At 40.1% G+C, this 7681-nt stretch overlaps 1 non-coding gene across 1 annotated transcript; it reads left to right on the top strand.

Annotated features, from left to right (window-relative positions):
* The first annotated feature begins 7084 nt into the window (after window positions 1-7084).
* LOC126009747 (U6 spliceosomal RNA) lies at window positions 7085-7191 on the top strand. The gene has a single exon (XR_007495961.1). It is a non-coding gene; the product is annotated as a U6 spliceosomal RNA (small nuclear RNA).
* Window positions 7192-7681: the final 490 nt, after the last annotated feature.

The following is a 7681-nucleotide window of genomic DNA, read 5'->3' as shown; positions in this document are numbered from 1 at the left end:
AGGAGGGTAAAAGCAACTCTCTCAGAATGGTGGAGAAAAAGATAGGAAACTTTTAAACACAGTCTATTTCTAGGTTGTTTGTAAGTAACAGGAGAAAAAAATGTGATTTTTGGTTTGTTTGTTAAGGACATTATTAGCTAAGCATTTTTTTTGTTTTGTTTTTGGGACACACCCGGCGGTGCTCAGGGGTTACTCCTGGCTGTCTGCTCAGAAATAGCTCCTGGCAGGTACGGGGGACCATATGGGACACCAGGATTCGAACCAACCACCTTTGGTCCTGGATCGGCTGCTTGCAAGGTAAACGCTGCTGTGCTATCTCTCCGGGCCCATATTAGCTAAGCATTCTATTGCTTTAAGTTAAACTAACCTTCATATACCTTTTTTTTTTCTTACTTGTACATCATTCCAATTTCCTCTGGAGTATCCATCTACTAATTTCACCCTCAGGGCCATACATTGCAAATTCAATGCTCTTTCATGGGTCAGAATGGTAGATCCTTGTAGAAAAGCCTCATGTTTCCTGCAGTATGTCTTTTCTCCAGCTTTCTGCTTTAAGATCACACAGAGTGATGGTTCTCTGTACACACCAGTTTGCATCCTTTTCAAAGTGCAGGGAGCAGATAGATACTCAGGGAAGTTTGATACTCAGAGGCAGAAAACTAGCCAGGAAGAATATAAGTGCCTCCTTCCTCCTCTGCACCCCATTCTTTTACAGGATGTTTCAGATCCCATCTGCCTTTTCCATGTGCTTTGCAGTTGTTTTGGTTTAAAAACATTTAAAAAAAATCTCACGTGCACAGTACTTCCTTCATCCTGATTAAAGTTCCCTCTGATTAAATTCAGGCTGGGGTATGAATGAGATGGTTGAGACTAATCCTAAAACTGAGCTTCCTATCCTGCATGAATTTGCTCAGCAAGCTCTGTGTGTCTTCACTTTGACTCCATGATAACAAGTGTAACCCAGATGTCAGTTGGCGTCGTAGCATCTTTTGATATCAAAATAAAATTAGCTCGCAAATACTATCACACATCCTGTAGAAGTTGGACATCCTCCCAGAGAGCTTTCTAACTTCCAGGGCTCCTGAGGTGGCCTGACACTCCTCCTCCTCCTCTTCCTCTTCTGCTCCAGCTCAAACACAGCACAATGCAATGTGTATGTATAAGAGTATATGAGTATTGTGTGCAAGTGTGTGCCTGAGTGCATATGGACATATGTGTATATGAGTATATATGTACATGAATGTGAATATGTATATGGCGGGGTCAGCATTATATGATGAGTACTCAAACTTTTGAAATGTCCTTGTTCTGTCCTTGAAAGTCCCTCAGTTCAACCCCAAGACTGACCCCTTTACCTCTTTGTCCCAAGTACTCCTCAAAGCTACCTTAGTACTCTGGTCCCAGTTCAGGCCAGGGTAGGTGGAGGCAAGCATTGATGGGAGAATGAGGGTAGACAGACCCTAGCAAATGCATAAGGAGTCAAAGAGTGTTTAAATGTCCTCTACTTTTTTTAATTTAGATTTTAATTGTATTTGACCTCAGATGCTACTTTACCAGGTTTAAGTGCTGAATTGTGTTTCGTCTCAATTCCCATGAAGTCCTAAGCCCTATAGTTTAGATTAGAAAGTGACATATTTGGAGGCTAAGGTCTCTAATGAGAGCACATTAGGATTAACTGGGGTCACTAGGATGGAACTTGATCCAAGAATTTTTTTTCCTCAAAAAACAGATTTAGAGAAACCAAGGAGGCCCCACAATATGCTTACTGAGAACATTCATGAGAAGAAGCAGCAAGGGGGAAGCCATCTATCTGGAAACTGAAGAAAAAACTAACGCTGCCAGCACTTTGAGCTTGGATATTTTTTAGCCTACAGGTATGTGGGGAAGTGAATTTCGTGTTTAAGCCCTTCATATCCTGCCACTGGCATTTTACTTTAGCAGATCTAGCAAACAAATGCTTCATGGAATGGACACTCAAAGTATATTCAAGAGTGTAGTAGGTTGAAAGACAGTTTCTAAAAGTTATTCCTTAATGCAACCTCCTTTGGAGTGAGGGTTTTGTTGATGTCATTAAGTAAAGGATCTCAAGATAATCATTCTGATGGTCTGAATTGCCTCTAAACCAGTGGTGGGCAACCTTTTTTTTTTCAACTGAGCCAAATCTCGCCAAAACCACGATTGAAATGTATTTTGAGAGCCACGCAGGGCACACACTGACAGAGGCTAGGAGCAGAGTCCTGACTCCTGGAGCGGCTGCCCGGCACACAGAAGAGCGGCATTAAAAAGTGTAAAGAGCCGCATGTGGCTCGTGAGCCGTGGCTTGCCGACCACTGCTCTAAACCCAATAATAGATTCCTTACAAAAGATGGAAGAAGTTCAGAAGAGAGACCTGGAGAGACAGAGGCCAAGATGCATCCTCTGTCCCAACTCCCTTGTTTTTAATTTTTAACTTTTTATTACTTTATTTAAACACTGGGGTTTACATAGTTGCTCATAATACACTTGTGTACACAACTGCATAAACCAAGGGCTTGCAAAGCAGAAATATATTGTTCCCTGGCTGTGGCTCTTAGATAGGAGGACCTGTTCTAGGAGTCTCCTTGACTTGTACATGACCATCTGCTCTCTTTGTTACAGCATATGCTCTTCCCTCTATGTGTGTTTTATCTCTGTGTCTAAATTTCTCCTACCACCTCCCACCCCTTTTGGTCTCCCAAGACATGCTCAGGAAGCCCCACACAACCTCTCTCAGTAATTATCAGCCCGTGGGGTCAAAAGTTCAATGACTTTGGCAATGACTATTTGGCTGCCATTGCATTACTTGTACCCCCTCAAGAACTTCTTGGGGCAATTCTTGAGGGCCTGTGCAGTGCCAGGAAATGAACTCAAATTGGTTGCTGGCAAAGCATATAACTTAATATTTGAACTAGCTTTCTGAATTTCTTATCAGGCCACTAAAGGTACTGAGTTGAGCCTCATCCCAATGTCTTTACTTTATCCAGTTTGATTTCCATAAAGACATTGCTTCCAATTTGGATAGGTAATATTCTTAATATTGGGGATTATGATTCAAACCTATTTGAGAGATACATAATTCAATTCATGATACATTTTTTTGTTTTGTTTTGTGTTCAGGACTTACTCGTGGTTCTGTGCTCTGGAATATCTTCTGGACCATAAACAGTGCTAGGAGTCAACAGAATGCAGGATAAATACTCTAACACCTATATTAGGTCTCTGGACCTAATCTATGATACTTTTTGAGGGGAAATGCATCATAACTCTATCAGTGTCTGGGGAAGTTTACCTGGCAAATGGCTCACTTTCCCCTACCCGCCCCCCATTTAATTTTCTTATTTGTAAAACAGGAGCAATAATATTGCTACAAAATGTGTTCAGTGTCATAAACTATGGGAATGTATTATACATTCTGAACTAGTTTTATTATTCCTTCTTACAACTGCCTTCCTTCCTTTTACCTGAATCAAGGGAGGAAACAAGGCCAGCTGCTCCCTGGATTATGTTACAAGCAGTTCAATAAAAAAGACAGGCAAGATGATAGAAAGCAGAGAGAGAAAAATGGGAATTTTCCCCATTAACAAGATCAAAACCAAAGCAACACATATGATGAGCCTATTACAAAAGGATGGCTCCAGGCTGGCTTTGCAGGCTTTGTGGCTTCTCCAGTGGCACCTGACAGTCCTTCCCCTTTGTCTCTGCCTTACCACCCAACCCACTGGCAAGAGTGTGTGGCTGGTACTAATGGCCTGGGGTAAGACCAGCACTCCAATTCTTCATCCTGCTTTATGGCCTTACACTGAAGGTATTGCATAGTCTAGTCTTTCCTTTCTTCCCCAGACTCAAATCCCTCAAAGTCCTTAGGTCCAGCCCAACGACATCTCTACAGAGCCTACTTGGTATGGGCTGACTCTGTTGAAGACATTTTCTTGAACTTAACGGAAAAATAGAATCTTATTTCTTAGTCCCTGGTAAGTCTTAACTCACTAGCTTTGTTGACTATTTCCTTTCATAAGCTCTCTGGAGTGAGAAACAAAAGATGGATGAATACTAACAGATGTTTGTTGTATTATTTTAATAAAAGTCTGGGTAACTTACTGTCATGCTCTTATTTATTTCCACTGGAATGAAATTAATATATTATACATGAAATTATTTTATTTAAAAACTTTTATTTAAACCACTCTGACTTACAAAGTCATTTATAATTGTGTTCTAGACATACAATGTTTCAGGATCAATCCCACCACCAGTGTCAACCTTTCTCCACCAATGTTCCATCCCATGCCCCCATCAACCTGCCCTAGCTTGCCAGCATAACAGACCTATTTTTAATTTTGATTGTTAAAGTTTGGGTCACATGTTTTTACTGTTGTTAACTCTGGCTTGGATATTTAGTTCTGTCTTTTCTTAACATTACCAATACACCTGAGACCCTGACCCCTGTCCCCATCCTTTCATATTTGTCTTTCTCCTCCTCTACTCAGTTTCTTTGCTTTTCTTCACTATACTCTGGGGCTTAGAGTATTCTCAAAAGCCCTCATTTAAACAACTTCATTTCTTCATGCAGTTATTCTACATACCACATATAAGTGATATCATCTTGTATTTATCATTCTTCTTCTGGCTTATTTTATTTAATATCCATGTTGCAGCAAATTGCATTATATGCAATTATTTTAAATTAAGTAACTCAGTCCCTTTCCAATGTTGTACAATCACCATCTCTTTCTAGTATTGCTACATATTTGTCACCCCAAAAGAAAACCCTCTGCTTATTCAAGGATTTCTTTCCCCCTCATGTCCCCTGGCTATCTCCATTGTCCACTTTGTGCACAAGGGTCAATCTATTTTTTTTCTTTTTGAGCTACACCCAGTGACGCTCAGAGGTTACTCCTGGCTATGCGCTCAGAAATCACTCCTGGCTTGGGGGACTATATGTGACACCCAGAGATCAAACCATGGTCTGTCCTAGGTCAGCCACATGCAAGGCAAATGCACTTATGCCACCTCTTGAGTACCAAGGGTCAATCTATTTTATGTCAAAAGATTCATACTTTATGGGGTCCTTGGTGTCTGATTTCATTCACATGGCAAAGTGTTTTCAAGCTACATCCATGTTGAGCATGTGTATTAAATTTTTGTATGGCAAAACTAATATTTAATTGCATACCACAATGACTCTTAATAGAATATGCAAACTGATTTCCAGATATAACTTCATCTAGATTTTATAGGTATATGCAGTGGTAGGGCATTTGCCTCACATGTGGCCGACCTAGGTCTAATTTCTGGCATCCCATATGGTCCCCCAATCCTGCTAGAAGTAATTTCTGAGCACAAAGTGAGGAGCAATCCCAGAGTATAGCCAGGTGTGATCCAAAATAACAAAACAAAACAAAGGTAAGTGAAAAAAATAGAGAAAGGGAAAGGATATGATGATCTGTAGTAAGCAAATTACAAAAAAAATCATGTATGTTTTTTTAAAACAGTATCAAATTTTTATTTTAAGTTTTTGGATCAGACTCAGTGACTTGTTACTCCTGGCACTGGGCTCAGAAATTACACCTGGTGGTGCTCAGGGGGCCATAAGAGGTGCTGAGAATTGGACCTGGGTTGGCTGCTCATAAAGCAAGCTCCCTACCCATAATACTATCATTCTGCCTCCTCTCTAAAAATAATCCAACTTTTTATTAAGTTTTCAGCCTGTTGTGTAAGATTAATATCTTTTATCTTCTTTTTTTTTTTTTTTTTTTTTTTTTTTGGTTTTTGGGCCACACCCGGTGACGCTCAGGGGTTACTCCTGGCTATGTGCTCAGAAGTCGCTCCTGGCTTGGGGGACCATATGGGACGCCGGGGGATCGAACCGCGGTCCGTCTCCTAGGCTAGCGGAGGTAAGGCAGGCACCTTACCTCGAGCGCCACCGCCCGGCCCCATCTTTTATCTTCTTAATAAACATCCATTGAAATAAAGTTTTGTGGCCTTATCACTTTTCCTGATCTAATAAATTTCTAAGTATGCCCTTAAGGACTGTGTGATCAGGATAAAAATGGAGACAAGTCCTTTGTCTGGTGACCTGGGTTCTACCTTTGGGTTAGAACTAGTCTGCTTGAGTATTAAGCCTAATTTTGTCAATAATGTATCACATAGTTGAAAAAGGGCATGAATGATTCATATGAATTTTAATTCAAATCTTCATTTTTATCTTGGATAATGGCTGCATTCTAGGTTTCAATCTTAAACCAAGATGGTATTGGGAATCGCCAATATGTTCTTATGTGAGGACAGTTTTTCATTCTTCTCTACTTCGTCTTATGGGTTCCATCTCCTCCTTTCATGGAACAAAGTAGAGACAAAAAAAAAAAAGTTTCCTCTTTAGATTCAATTATTAGAAAACTCACTTGTAGCACAGAGCCTAAACCTCTGACTGATAAGTCTTTCCTTAATCTGTTTAGATATTGATACTCAGAAGCATATAATGCTTATTGAAAAAATCTGTAAAGATGTGCCTCCTAATAGAATAAATAAAACCATTTACTAGGAATATCTATCTTGAGAAATAAGGCAGTTTTCTTTCAGGGAATCTCATTTCAGAGATTTGAAGTTCTGAGCCTAAGAACTCACTCAAATTATGAAAATTTCATCACAAGGGATCACACACAGGTCAGAAGTCATTAAAAATAAAAGAAGCACACCCTTTCCCAAATTCTTCCTCTGCTATTTCCCACATCTGGAACACACCAGTTTTGATGATGTTTTTATAGGATTGGCTTAAAAGACAACCTTACGAAAGCTCTTACTATCCAAACTATTCCATCTCGAATATATTAAAAAAAGCAAGGAAAATGGCACTCAGCCTCTCCTTCCCAACCCTAATTTTCTTCCTTTCTAGTTAATCTCAAGAGGCAGCTTTAAGATAGCATGTTCAGTAGCTCTTTGGTTTTACTTATTTTGGGTTCTGTGAACCCCAATATCACCAGCTCTCCATGAAAAAAAAGGTGTGTGTGTGGGGGGGGACAACAAATAAAATACAATCATGGTTTTTCTTTAAAAGAAAGTGGAATGAGTGCTCACTTCGGCAGCAAATATACTAACGTTGGAATGATACAAAGAAGATTAGCATGGCTCCTGAGCAAGGATTATATGCAAATTCATGAAGTATTCCATATTTTTTAAACTATAACAATGAGACTGCAGAGGCCAATATTATTGCATGGGGAAATAATCCCCATCAAGGCTAAATGGGACATGGCTTTGTGTGTATCAAGGAGCTGATCCCCTGTATGTTTGCCACTGTTTTTGCACACCAGATTATTTTTGCATCATCAGTCATTCTCCCACCCCAAGTATCATACCTGGTGGGAGAGGATGGGTGAAAACAAGATAAACTCTCCTATCAAGTGGATGCTGGTCAGGATGTTAGCTGAAGTTGCTTTTCAGAGTGGGTGAGAACTAGACCTAGACTCTGGGGAAACAATGTTTCTATGCTAACAAGTCAGAAGTCACCCATTAGACAGTGCAGCAAGTGAAGACTAGTTTGCAGGAGCAAAAAAGGCAACAGAAGGATTCTGCCACCTGGTATAAACAGTGATTCAATATCACCCTGGAAAACCTCGCTGATTAAGATGCTTGTGCTAAGGTCCCAGTTTGTGCCCACAAGTAG

The sequence above is a fragment of the Suncus etruscus genome, chromosome 5 (genome assembly GCF_024139225.1).
Source record: "Suncus etruscus isolate mSunEtr1 chromosome 5, mSunEtr1.pri.cur, whole genome shotgun sequence".
NCBI classification, from domain to species: domain Eukaryota; kingdom Metazoa; phylum Chordata; class Mammalia; order Eulipotyphla; family Soricidae; genus Suncus; species Suncus etruscus.
This window is presented reverse-complemented; position numbering and strand designations above follow the sequence as displayed.